Genomic DNA, 14,926 nt, shown 5'->3' with positions numbered 1-14,926 from the left:
GATTGGTTTAATAGTTTAATAATTTAATCAAAATTAAATTATGGTTGANNNNGGTTTAATTTAATATAGAATAAAATTATAAAAAAATTAATTATATAAGTTTAAATATTTAAATTCAATAATTTCTAAACTAATAAAATTTAAAATTTGACAATTTCACATAATAAATTATCCATAATTTATCACTAAAAAATTTATAAACAACTTCAAATATCAAAGTTTATAACTAAAGAAAATCAAAATGCACATAAATGACAGACACAAAATGTTCTACTACACAAAATGTTCTACCATCTAAATTACATACAATATACAAATTACAAATTAGTGAAATACATACATAAGCCATTACAACAATTAGTCAATTACAGCAAAATTTCGGAATCAAAATTAAATTTACATACAAGAGGCCAGCCATTACAAATTACTGAAATTAGTGAATTACATACAGCAAAATTTAAAGAATTACATAATACATACAGCAGTCATTACAACAATTCTAGCAAAATTCAAAATCTAAAATTCCAGCAAAATTCAAATTCCAGCAACCATTACATATATTTAACCAAATAATTAATTAACTAAATAATTCAAAATTGAATTACATACGGCAGCTATTACATACAGAAGCCGAACTCTGCATCAATCTATATAATTAACCAAATAAAGAACTCTGCATCAATTCATATAATTCATCAACAAAATAAAAAAATTAGTTGAAAAACTAGCACAACTCACCGCAACAGAGAGTAGAGAAGGCGTCTAGGTCATAGCGGCCGAACAGAGCAGCTTCCGACGACGTTGACATACAGAGCAACTTCTGCCGACCAGACGAGCAGATGACGCCGACCAGACGACCAGACCAGCTTTAGAGTTCAGACTTCAGATGACGATGCCGCTGCAGCAGATTCAATCCGCGACGGTGACTTCCTTCTGCCCGTTGGAGGTTCTTCTGCCTAGTGACAACGTCGATTGTGGTAGACTAGGAGGGACGGTAGCCTTCGTTGTTGGATGAAGATTGGAACTTGGAAGAGAAATTAGGGTTAAATGTGTGGTGGCTGGTGAATGAAGGGACTGAGGTCTCCAGTTTGCATAAGGGGTTGGGTTGGGTTGGGTTGGATTGGGTTACCGAGTCAGGCGGTCAGTGAATGCAAGTTTCTTTTTTTCGCGTCTCTAAACGACGCCATTTAGGACCCAGGATGTACCTTTAAAAAACCGACCAATTCGGCCGATTCATCGATTAACCACTGATTTGACTGGTTTTTTCAAAAAATTTTTCAGGACGATTTTGGAAGTCAACTGGACCAGTTAGATGACTGGTTTTCGGTTAATTCGATTGAACCGACCGATCCAGTCCGATTTTCAAAACCTTGCTAATAAAACAAGTCTACAGTAACTTCCATCTATCCCTCAATATCATCCTTTCAGATATTTTACTATATATATCTAAATGGCTTAAAATAACGGAACAACATATACTGAAAAGTACATCGATATATGTACTTAATATTATTTAGAAATATGACATGATTTTACGGTCAAATCAACAAATTCATTCCATAAAAATATTTTTTCATGGTAAATATTAGAAAAATTTGGAATATAAAAAGTTTTTTCTAAATCTAAAATACAACCAGTACTTAATACAAGCCTAAATGTTCCAAAAGTTTTTACATGTGAAGTCGTGAATGCATCCAGTTGTCCATATAGATGCTCAATTCACTTCTTATCGATTTCTTTTTCCTTATGAAACCCTGCATGGTATTTGAAATATAAATTTCAGCACCAAAATCAATCCACCAAGTGTCATGACATATTTCAACAAAATTTGATTCAAAACATACTGAAGGAATAAGATCACAAAGGTTAGTACCTTTCTTTTCAAGCCAATTTTTAAATTTTGGGCACTCTTTCTTCATGTGTCATTTCTTTTTATAAAAGAAATATCGTGCACCTTCTTTCTTCATAGGATGGGATGCAATACTTTCCTTTCTTCTTATGAGCTTGCTTTTTACCACCCTCATTTGTCACTAATAGTGCACTTTCACCAAGTTCTTGAATTAGACTTCCTTCCTCTTGCACACACATCACCAGTAATTCGTTAATGGACCATTTTTCTTTATGTGTGTTATAAGAAATCTTAAATGGTTCGTACTGGGCAGGAAGAGAATTCAGAATAAGATGCACCAGAAATATGTTAGAGATCTCAACCTCTAAAGCTTTCAGTAGTGCTGCAATGTCTCTCAACCTCTTGATATGTTCACACACACCTCTTACGCCAGTAAGTCTCATGGATGAAAATTGTGCCATTAGGATACTTGCAAGTGCCTTACTAGAAGGCTCAAACTGTTCATCAATAGCCTTCATGTATTCTTGACATTCCCGCAATCAAGAATTGAACCTCGGATACTAGCTGAGATACGAGACTTAATGAACATCATACTTAAACGGTTGGATTTCTCCCACCGTTCGTATAATGCTACCTCGGCTTGAGAACTAGCATCAGTAGGTTCCGGAGGCTCTTCACTACGAAGAGCATAGCCAAGGTCTGCATACCCTAAGTGAAAGAGAATATTGTCTTTCCATTCTTTATAGTTGTCACCACTTAACAAATGAACTTCAGATACAGTTTCAGATATTATTACTACTGCAAATAATAAATCATGCTAACATTACTCAACTTTAAATAGACATATCAAAATTCATAACATATGATAATACATAATAAATTTCTGTGGGTAAGTTCATTATATAATCCACAACAATTACAAATATATCATATTAATATTTATGTGATTTCTTTAAATATAATTATTATCAAGGATGCTGTGACTACTCCTCAATAAATCATATATTAATCACAATATGATATGCAGCGGAAGAATTTATATTGCATGCAAATATAATCATCAAATAAATAAATTCAGTGACATAAATAATATCAAAAGTAAAGATGATCTAGTGGATAAACATTTTGCCAATATTTAAAAGATCCAAGTTCAAACCTCACTCCTACAAAGTTTGAATTTTTTATAACAAATTTAAATTTTGAAGCCAACATTAAATTTTGAAGCCAACAACTTCAACATGAAAGTAGCAAGCATTTAATATTATATAATAAACAAAATCCATCCATTGAAACAAGTTCTTTCGGTCTTCTCTCTTCCACGTCTTCCCTTTTCTCTTTTTTTTTTCTCTCTTTTTTTTATTTTATTCAAGAATAAGAAAACTTATGGGAATCACGAAAATTATACTATTATAAAGAACAACTACGACACAAATTTAGAAGATTACTTCTGAGAGTATTATTTATTATTCCTTTTTTATGGTGCGGCAATTTTAATTTCAATGATTTTCTCTAATTTATTCTAAATTTCATACTATTAATTTTTCTTTTGAAAACTATTACGTGAGTAACCTGAAGCTAGTGGATTGGGCTTGTTAGATTGGTACAAGTGTTAAGAGGTGGTGGTCTTCGACTTGATCTGTGTCTATGAGCTGCTGTCCGACTTGTGTGTATGAAAAAATGGGGGGTGGTACCTGTAAAGACACTCTGATGCCTAAGTTAGCAAAGAGGGTAAGCAGGTTTTAGAGAGTATTGGAACTTAGTGATACCTGAAGAGTGTCAATGTATTTATAGTGGTGATCCAATAACCACTGTTGGAGTAGTTCCACCTTTTAAGGTGAATAACCGTCCCTTTATCTTAAGGTAGTTGGGATATGACTCCTGGAAGTGGGTTGAGAGATTTTAGGAGCAGTTACTTATTTGAATAAGCGTTATCTGCCAACTATCCCTCGAGCCCAACTTCTTTGTGTTGAATCCGACCTCCTCTGACCAGATCGGTGGGTGGTGAAGGCCAATCTTTGGATTGGGCCTTTTAGTGTGCTTGGGCCTGGGCCATAGTGTTTGGGGCAGGGTATGAACAAAAACAATCAATCAAAATAATGCACAGTAATTAAATTTTGAAATGGCACGGCAGAGATAATTTTGCTCTGATAAAAAATCAGTAATTTGTGTACCTCCATTCATTGCCAATAAATTCTTTGATTTAATTTAAAACTTCCAATTCTTGAATCACAAAGCCACATAAAATAAAAATGTGTTTGTTTTGTTGTTATGTGATTAGAATTAGAAACCTAAACTTTATAAAATTTATGAACAATCATGTTCTTTTCATCAAAAAACAAACTAACTACCAATATAAGTAATTAATATTTATAACACCACCCAAATTAATTTCTATATTAACAAATTAGACTATCATTAAAATAAAAATTCTAACAAGACCCGCACTTGGTATAAATGGATCACTCCTTGAGCTATGCATCAATATGTCATATTAGAAACCAATATATTTAGAATTTTTCTGACAGATATTTAATGTTTTACGATGGTTATAATGAGGGTATAAAATATAATGCCACAACATACATATTCAATTTACATACTTTTGTTAGTAATCACCCATTCAACTACTCTTATAAAATGTAATTAAAAAAAAATAATGTTTTTAACAAAAAATATGTTGTTTTAATATTAGATACGTTTTAGTAAAAAATGTCTATTCGATTGTTGTCTATTCTTAAATACTACATTTTTCTATATTAAAAATTACGCTTTTGACATTTAAAATATGATACACTTTTTATTATTCATACTTAAAATTCAAAAAAATAGACTACATTTATAATACTTTACCCTATTTAATAATATGATTATATATATAATCTTTTCTTTTTAATTAAATTAATCAAATATTATAAAATAAAAATAAATATATAATAATATTATACAATATTTTTTAATAAATAAAAAATATTTAGATAATCGATCATAATTTTAAATATAACATCAAACAAATCACATATTTTATTACATTGGGGGAACACAACCCTGGATACCTTCCTAGTCTAAATAAGGTTCAAATCACAAATACATAAAATTCTCATTGTTCATAGCACCACATCATAATTTAGAGTCGCTTTATGCGTTCACCTTGGGTGCCAATCCCGCAATTACATGCTTCAAGAAATAACCCTTGGTTTTCTCAAACGATCCCAGGGAGAATAACAACTGCATCACAACATTATCCATCATTTCAAGTTGCGCTACTCAAACTAGCTTGCATGTTTTTTTTTATTAGCAGATAGAATTAATATGCAGAATTCCAATAAAATATCTAAAAGAAACAAGTTCAGCTCTTATAAATCTTATAGATTTTACATGAAAAATTCCAACAAAACATCTAAAACATTCCATAAGTTTGCTAGTCAACTCGAAAAGCTGCACTAGGAAGTCATTTGCATCATCCCTGAAGGAAAAAGATATAGTTTGCAACCATTCTTTTTTATTTTTATTTGTTTTTGGCAGGGAATAAAGCAAATCATGGGGGAAAATTTTAAAAATTGCATGTAATAGCCATATAAAGAATGAAATATTTGTTAGAATTGGAATCAAGAATTGAAACTCTGCAGGTAACATTGTATCTGTTAGAAACAAGAGACTAAATTGGAGAAAGGATTTGTGTATTATTGAATGTATTCAAGTTGTGTGGAATGATACAATATAGAAGGGTATTTATAGGTGCTAAGAGAATAGTAATAATAAAGACGTAATATTCTATAATAAATATTCAGATATACTAAATAATTCTAATTGATCCTAATTATATTCTAACATCCCTCATAAAACTCAAGTGACAACTTGAGTTTGAAACTTATTGAAAACAACGAAATAAAAAAAATGCATAAATTGATAGAACAGGTGCAGATGGAACAACCGGAAAGAAGCGCAGACGGAACTGCCACAAGAAAATGCAGACGGAACTTCCAAAAGGAAAGCGCAAACGGAACTGCCACGACGAAACGCAAACGGAACTGCCACGAGGGAACGCAGATGAAACTGCCGAAAGAGAGCGAAAACTATATGATCTTTCCATAAGAATAGGTAAACATCGGATGACATTGGTGTTTGATCATTCGACTCGGAAAGAAACAAGACGGAGAAAATAGGCTAGTCGGTGAAGTGAAAAAGCATCAAAGAAGTGACAAAATACAAGAAAAATGGAATAGAGGAAAAGTATGAAAAATACGGTGATTTCACTAAAAGAAAAACAACATATCTTCTTCAAGGAGGATACCATGGCTCTGATACCATGTTAGAAACAAGAGACCAAACTAAAGAAAGTATTTTGTGTATTATTCAGTCTGAAGAAAAATACAATGTACAAGGGGTATGTCTAGCTGCTAAAGCAATCAAAGTAATAGAGGCATAGAATCCTACAATTAATATACAGATACGCTATATAAATACAAATGATACTAATTGATCTGATTTGATTCTAATTATTCTCTTAACATGTTAGAAACAAGAGACCAAACTAAAGAAAGTGTTTTGTGTATTATTCAGTCTGAAGAAAAATACAATGTACAAGCGTATATATATCTGTTAGAGGAATCAAAGTAATAAAGGCGTAGAATCCTACAATTAATATACAGATACGCTATATAAATACAAATGATACTAATTGATCTTATTCGATTCTAATTATTCTCTTAACATCCTCCTCAAACTCAAGTGGGAGCTAAGAATACCATCTTGAATTTGGATAACAGAGTCCGGAAACGAGTCGGATGATGAGCCTTTGTAAAGATATCAGCAGTCTGATCCAGTGTTCCAACAGCGATGAGACGAACAGCATCAATAAGGATACATTGCCGAAGAAAGTGACATTCAATCTCAATGTGTTTGGTGCGTTCATGAAATACATCATTATGGGAAATCTGAATAGCACTGCAATTGTCACAAACAACATAAGTTGGAGATGATTGAGAAGCACCAAAGTCTGTGAGAAGCCAATGAATCGAGATAACTTCAGCAGTGGTATCAACAAGGGAACGGTATTCAGCTTCGGTGCTTGATCGAGCAGTGAATGTTTACTTCTTAACTCGCCAGGAAATGAGAGAGTCACCAAAAAACAAACAATAACTAGTGGTGGAACAACGATCAGTAGGATCACCAACCCAATCAGCATCTAAGTACGCCTGAAGGGATAAAGAGGAATGCGCAGAAAGATAAAGGCCATGGAATAGGGTGCCTTTGATGTAGTGAAGAATGTGAAGAACTGCTGCATAGTGAGTAGTACGAGGAGCTGACAAGAACTGGCTAAGAACATGAACCGGATAGGCAATGTCTGGTCGGGTGACAGTTAAGTTGACAAGTCTGCCAACTAGCTGTCGATAAAGAGTAGGATTATCCAGCCATAGGAGTAAATCGAACATTAGGCTCAAGAGGAGTAGATTCAGTGCGACTATCTGTAATTCTGGCTCGAGCAAGGATATCTGAAGCATATTTAGCCTGAGAGAGATAGATGCCGTCATCGATGGATTTGACTTCTAGACCAAGAAAGTAGCTGAGAGAACCAAGATCTTTCATCTCAAATATACGCTGAAGGGATCCCTTGAGATCAAAGATAACATCAACATCATCTCTAGTAATGATCATGTCATCAACATACAGAAGTAGAAAAACAACTCCATGTTCGCTTTTACGAATGAAGAGAGCATTCTCATAAGGGCTTCATGTGAAACCAAGATTGCATATGGTAGTGCTAAACTTGTCAAACTATTTACGAGGAGCTTGCTTAAGTCCATAGAGTGCCTTGTGAAGGAGACAAACTTTATTAGAAGGACAAGGATAACCCGGAGGGGGTTTCATATAGACCGTCTTTTTTAAATCTCCATTAAGAAATGCATTCTTCACATCCATCTGATTGAGAGACCAATTTTTTACTGCAGTAATAGCAAGAAGAGCTCGAACAGATGTGAGCCGAGCAACAGGAGCAAAAGTCTCTTCGTAGTCAATACTATATTCTTACGTACAACCCTGAGCAACCAATCATGCCTTATAACGGTCAATAGAACCATCAGAGCGAGTCTTGATCTTGTATACCCATCTGCTTCCCACAACTTTCTGATTAGAAGGAGGATCAACCAAATTCCAAGTGTGTGCTTTTTCAAGTGCTTGTATTTCTTCCTGCATTGCTTGTTGCCAATGTGGATTTGTGGAGGCTTCTCTGAATGAATTAGGTTCATGTTGATGAAGGATAGTAGAAAAATAATGATAATCAAGAAGATGAGGAGGTAAATTTCTTACCCTAGAAGAATAAGTGGGATGAGGAGGCATGACGGTAGGAGCAGGATCATCGTCCGGTCTGGAATCATCGGGAGATGGAGAAGGAAGAAGAACAGGAGGCTGTGGAGGGTCACTCGAGATAGAACCTATAGAATCATCACTAGGAAAAAGATCAACATTGGGGTTAGTGAAAAAATGTGACTGAGTAGGAGGAATGGACTCAAAGGATGTGAACCGAGAAAACATGTGATGCTCCTAGAAGACAACATGACGAGATATACGAATACATTTAGAGAGAGGATCCTAACAATGATAATCCTTATGTTTAGTGCCATAACCAAGGAAACAACAAATACGAGCCCGAGGTTCAAGTTTACTATGTTCATGAGGCTGAAGAAGAACAAAACATACACAATCGAAAACTCGAAGAGAACTATAATCTGGGGAGGTATGATAAAGAATCTCAAAGGGAGTAACATTACTAAGAACAGAAGAAGGGAGTCTATTGATAACATGAACAGCAGTAAGAACAGCTTCACCCTAAGTTAGGGGTGGCAACGGGGTGGGTAGGGGCGGGTTTTTGCTCTACCCGACCCCGCCCCACCGTACAACAACCCGCGTAGAACCCGCCCCGCTTCGAGCGGGTAGGGGCGGGGTGGGTACTCGCAGGTTCGGGCGGTGTTGCCATCCCTACCCCAAGTACGCTCAGGACACGAAGAAGAAAGAAGCATTGCACGGACGGAGTCAAGAATATGACGGTGTTTGCGCAGCTTTGCCATTTTGTTGAGACGTACCAGGACAAGAAAACTCAGACAAAGTATCCTGTTCTGCAAAAAAAGTTAAAAGTTTAGAATCACGGTATTCCATAGCATTATTACATCGGAAAACTTTAATGACCTTGGAAAACTGAGTTTTAATCATAGTAGCAAAGTTGGTATAGATCTGAGGTAACTCATGGCGATTAGTCATCAAATAAACCCAAGTAAAACATGAATAATTATCAATGAAAACGACAAAGTATCGAGCTCCGTCCATAGAAGCAGTGGGAGCAGGGCCCCAAACATCAGAGTGAATGAGATCAAAAGAAGAGCAAGCAATAGAGGAATTATTGTGAGAAGATAAAGCAGGTTGTTTGGCAGTTTGATAATAAATGCAATCAAAAGATTTATTTGGGACCTGACCCAAAACACCCTGAGACACAAGAGGACACAGTTTTCCTAAGGAGGTGTGGGCAAGACATTGATGCCATAAGTGAAGGGTAGAAGGAGAAGAAGCAGCATACAGATTTGGTACAGGAGGAAAAAGTGACCCTCCGACCTTACGTCCAGTCCCGATAATTTGTCCCGTTCAAGGATCCTGTACACGATAACCAGAAGCGGAAAAAGTGACATCAAAATCCAGATCAACAAGTTGACCAACAGAAATAAGATTAAAGTTTAATTTGGGAATATAATAAGTATCAGGAAGATTAAGAGTGGACTGGGATATAGAACCCTTGTGTGTTGCGTGCAAGAGGGAGCCATTTGCAGTATTGATAGAAGGTCCATTTGTAGTGGTAGACAGGGATGAGAAAATATTACGCAACGGAGACATGTGATTAAAGCAACCCGAGTCAAAATACCATTTAAAATTACCTGGAGGGGTCGAAAAAGCAGTAGGGGTATTACCAGAAACGGAGAGAAGATGCTGAAGAAGAGACGCAATATCAGATAGGAAAGTTTCTCACCGATTTTTAATTCAGAAAGACAAAGTTAAGCACACTCCTAGTCTCTTAGGGGCCAAACAAGAGGTCAGAAAAACTCTCCGAGCTTATATGGAAAGATTCAACAAAACTTGTTAGAAAATTCAAAATCTACCTACAGAAGCAGTGATAATGGAGCTAGTTAACAGCCTCAGAGAAGAGCCACTTTCTCAGTCCATATCAAAGCGACTTCTGATCTCCCTGTATGAAGTACAGGAGCGAGCAGAAAAGTATATCAACATGGAAGAGAATGTTCGACTTAGAGAACCAGTTCCAAGACAAAATCCACCTTATCAAGCTCGGGATAAGGAGAAGGAGACAAAGAAAAAAGATGAGTATAGCTCGGACAAGCCTCAAAGGTATCATAACTATACTCCTTTCCAAGTTTTTCTTGTGGACATCTACAGAGAAATCTACCATTCTGAAAAATTTCCACCCCCTCGTCCCATCAAGAATAAGAAAGGTGGAAATTGGACAGAATACTGTTAGTATCACAAAGATACAACATTCTCTGATCCGGAAGATCCGACCTTATCTGTAGCGTTTTGAGTAGGATCAGAAAGGAGAATGGACTGTACGCGTTTCACCCTCAAGTAGAGATGGATCCATACTAAACTTGGGGTTCAGATCCAGAAGAGTATTGGCAGCTGCTCAAACCAGTGTCAATCACATATAGCCTGCCATTGAAGAAATCGCTCATAAGCAAGGAGAGTAGTAGTACCAGAGTTAATTCAGAAAGGCGAAGCAACTCCAACTTTCAACTCTATTCCTATTATTTAATGCAATTGGTTTTACCCCTTTCGCACATTACTCTTACAACTCTATATATGACATATAATCATTCAAAGTTTATCCAACAACCTTCTGATTCCACCTGACTAAGACCAGCAAGATAACCATAGCTTGCTTCAAGTCACAATCCTCGTGGGATCGACCATGACTAGCTCAGGTATTACTTGGACGACCCAGTGCACTTGCTGGTACAACAGTACAAAGGTGTGGGGATTCGTGCTACCAATTAGTTCCCCTTGCCAAGTTGGGTTAGCACTTGGTGAGTTTGAATTTGTGTAGATTCCCCTTCCAAGTAGGGACAACACTTTGGGTTGCTACGCTTTGGTGAAGAAAGCTTAGGGGTAGATACTAGTTGAATTAGAGAGTAATTCAATAGTATTGGTGAATGTAATAAGTGGATTATACTGAAAATTCCACCATAGTTTGTGGTGGAGACTGGACGTAGGATTCATTGCACTAAGAATCTGAACCAAGATACATGCTGGTCTCTTTCACTTCTTCCCTTCTCCTTTTCTATTCTGCACATGAGACAAAATGAAAAAATCTCCTGCAATTTCTGATTCCGCAAAAACAGAGCTTGAAAAGCTGAATTTATGCAAACTTGATTCAACCCCCCTTCTCAAGTTCAATCAGTACCATCAATTGGTATCAGGAGCAAGGTCTCAAGGAGTCAAGCTTCACAGCTTGGAGTAAAGATCCATGGCCAACAATATGGGTCCTAACATCATGGCGTTCACTCTCACTAAAGGGAAGTCAAATAATAGACCTCCCTACTTCAATAGCAGCAACTATTCCTACTGGAAAGAGAGAATGAGAATCTTCGTGCTTTCACTCGACTACAACATTTGGAAGATTATTCTCAACGGACCAGACGTTCCAACTAAAAAAAACGCTAATGGAGAAGTTGTGGCGAAGGAAGACAACGAGTGGATAGAGGAAGAAAAGAAGGTTGATTTCTATGGTTAGGAGCTCTGTTTATTTCTATGGATTAAGACTATTATTTTTCTATTTTAATTAATTTATTGATTCAGTTTCAAGAATTACTTTCATTCTTCATTTTATGAATCTGGGTAGATCGGAACGAAGAGTTATCTCACTTGAATACTAGCTTGAAAGTAAATTTCTCCTAAATTACTAATTACGTAGACTTAACGGGATACGTGACATATAATCCTTTTATATCTGGGTAATTAGGGTTTTGTGGCTATAAACTAGAATTGATGTAACATCCTTACTATCAGAATGTCACGCTTCCGGCTGTGCCACTCTGATAGCAAGAAGTATTACGACGACTTCATATACTTAATAATATAATAGGAGCCTTTGACTCGAAATCGTACCGCTGATTTCTTTGAAAACCGAAAAAAGAAAACTACTTTATCTTGAAAATAAACAAGCATATACCAATATACATAACTTATTACTCAAGTAACTTACACATATTATATACATACAACTCATACAACTCCCATCCCTCTTACAAAATTATAATATTAATGGCGAGGGAAGAATAATAATAACTAAACTAATATATCTATATTGCATAAGCTAAACTCAACAACTCTTCATAAGCTTCTTCGTCCGTTTCTAGAAAAGAGAAGTCTGTAAGGGGGTGAGAACCTAACCACATGGTCTCACCATAGATTTCCAAAATTTGTTATAAGAAGATATTTAATAGGAAAACTGTTTTTCAAACTCAGTAATTAAGTATCCAGAAATTCAAAAACTCATTTTTTCTTATAAAAGAAAATTAAAAATTTCCTAATAGTATGAATAATCAATCTATTCAAAAACTCATTTTTTTCTTATTAAACATAGGTTCATTAAGTTTATGCTGAACCAGCTTGATTTTTCATACTTTACTAAATCTCAATCAGAAGCCAATCATGCCATCAACCAACACTATCATCAATTTAACACCAAAACTTAATCTCAAAGTATCACACCAGAACAAATACAGGAAAAACAGACAAGGAAAACACAAGTATAGATAACAGTTATAGCAAGTAGCTCAGATAGCAGTTAAAGACAGTTAAGCAGTTAGGCAAACCAAAACAAATTCGCAACCAAACAATGCATACAAATGCATATGATGAAAGCCTATCATATAGCCTATCATATCATCTGTCGGTTATAAAGCCAACCCGACATGTTCTGGTAGTTTAACCATGGACTGAAACACCCATCACGAAGCAAGTGGGTTTGAGCTACAACCCCCTTGCTACTACCCGCTCAACTCAGAGCCAGTGGAATAACCACTACTGCGGCTACTACCCAGGCGGGTGTTTAAAAGCTCAACCTGGAGCAAGTGGAATAATCTACTAATGCTGCTACTACCCAGGCGTCACAATCACTGACCTGGAACAAGCGGAACGAACCACAATCTTTGCTACTGCCCAGGCATCTCAAACATACATTCATTTTTCATTCAGTCTAAATCAATCATCATTATCATCAAATCTTAAACATTGACACAGAGCAAGAGGGACAAACCACAATCCTTGCTACTGCACAGGTATCTCAATCAAATTCAATTTCATTTCTTACATTCATTCTCATCATATCTCTTATTACTTTCTTCAAGAATTTAGATTCAAAACATAATTCATTCTTTTCTAAATAAATCAAACTCCAAAACTCAAATTATAAAATCCTTAAAAGTCTAAATCTTTCTAAATAACTATTTTGAACGAAGTCTCTAGTTTTTTTTTTTATAAAAATTTGGGCAACATCTCCTCTAAAATTCAAATTATGCCACTCTTACGGGTCCTATCAAAATCACATTTTCCAACACGTTCCCAACTAGCTTCAAGTATCAACAAATCCTTTCCAAAATCAAACCAAATCCCAATTTTGAATCTTTTCTAAAATTAAACATTTCCAAAATTAAACTAAATTCTAACATTAAATCTTTTCCAGTAATTCAAGGAAAATCAATTCAACGCTGACCAACTTAACAAACTAAAACATCAAATCAGAATAACCAGCTTCCTCAATAATTCAATAAATCAATCAAATAAATAATCACAGCCATTCAAACAATTTAATTCAATTCATAAGACTCACGTAATTATAAAAATATATTTTCATACTATTATTGACTTATAACAACTCTTGAAATAAAGTAAAATGAATTTAAGAAAACGCCCCTATCTCAACTCGTCGAAACTCACAAAATCCAAAACGCGTCTCAAAACTCCTTTTTCTCGACCCGCAACAACAGTCACCACCACAGCTCCATTCCACTCTCACCGCAACAACGACGACTTAAATTGCGACATACAATATCTGAGATTCAACCCTATGACATTTATGTCGCCAGAACTTCAGCAACATATAATGAAATATTAATTAAATGGATTTTCGAAGCAGAGACACGTACTATACTAAAAAGGAACCAAGGATGGAGCGGCACAGCTCTGATGTACTCCATTAGTGGTGGCCTTTGCTGGTGACAGCCCAGACAGTAGCAACGATGGCAGAACCACCTCGTGATACCTTCTCTCTCTTCTCACACGTTCTGTCTCTCTCTCTCTCTGCGCGTCGACTCCTCCTCGGGGTGGCTCCATGACAGCTCGCAGCAGTAGTCCGATGGTAACAGCTCCATGGAGGTTCGGTCGCGATGGCGGCGCATGCAGCGCAAGTTCCTCTCCCTTGGTGTGTCCTTGGTTTGCGTTTCTTCCCTTCGACAGTGACGGCGTGGCTGACGATGATGGCTTTATGGACAACGACTTGGCAGCGGTGGCGGCGGAGCTTTGATGACGGTAAGGCAGTGAGCTAGACGGCAGCTGGGTAGCGGCTGGGCGGCGAGTTTGGTGGTGGATCGGCGACAGGGCGCAATGACAGTTCCCTCTCTCTTTTCCCTCCTTCCCCTCTCCTTTCTTCCCTGCTTCTGATCCCTGCTTTTATTTCTTTCTTCGATGGGTAAGGTTTTTAGGGGGGGTGAATGGTAGCTGTTAGGGTTAAATTAGGGTTAGGGTTTCAATTTGGAGATTTTTAGTAGTTTAGGTAATTTTTAATAAGATTAGGAGTAATAGAGTAATTAAAAACTAATTTTGATCCATTACTAATATTTATAAAAATACTATTTAATTATCAACTTACAAGTTTATTTTCAAATAAATACTCTAATTTAATAATTATAGATAATCAAATTAATTTTCTTTAAAATTATAAAATAAAGTTAAAATTTTAATTATTTAAATTAAAAAATATAAAATCGTCTTTATTTTTTTATTATTAAAAATTTCAAAATCAAT

Source organism: Arachis ipaensis, chromosome B09 (assembly GCF_000816755.2).
Source record: "Arachis ipaensis cultivar K30076 chromosome B09, Araip1.1, whole genome shotgun sequence".
In the NCBI taxonomy this organism is placed as follows: domain Eukaryota; kingdom Viridiplantae; phylum Streptophyta; class Magnoliopsida; order Fabales; family Fabaceae; genus Arachis; species Arachis ipaensis.
This window is presented reverse-complemented; position numbering follows the sequence as displayed.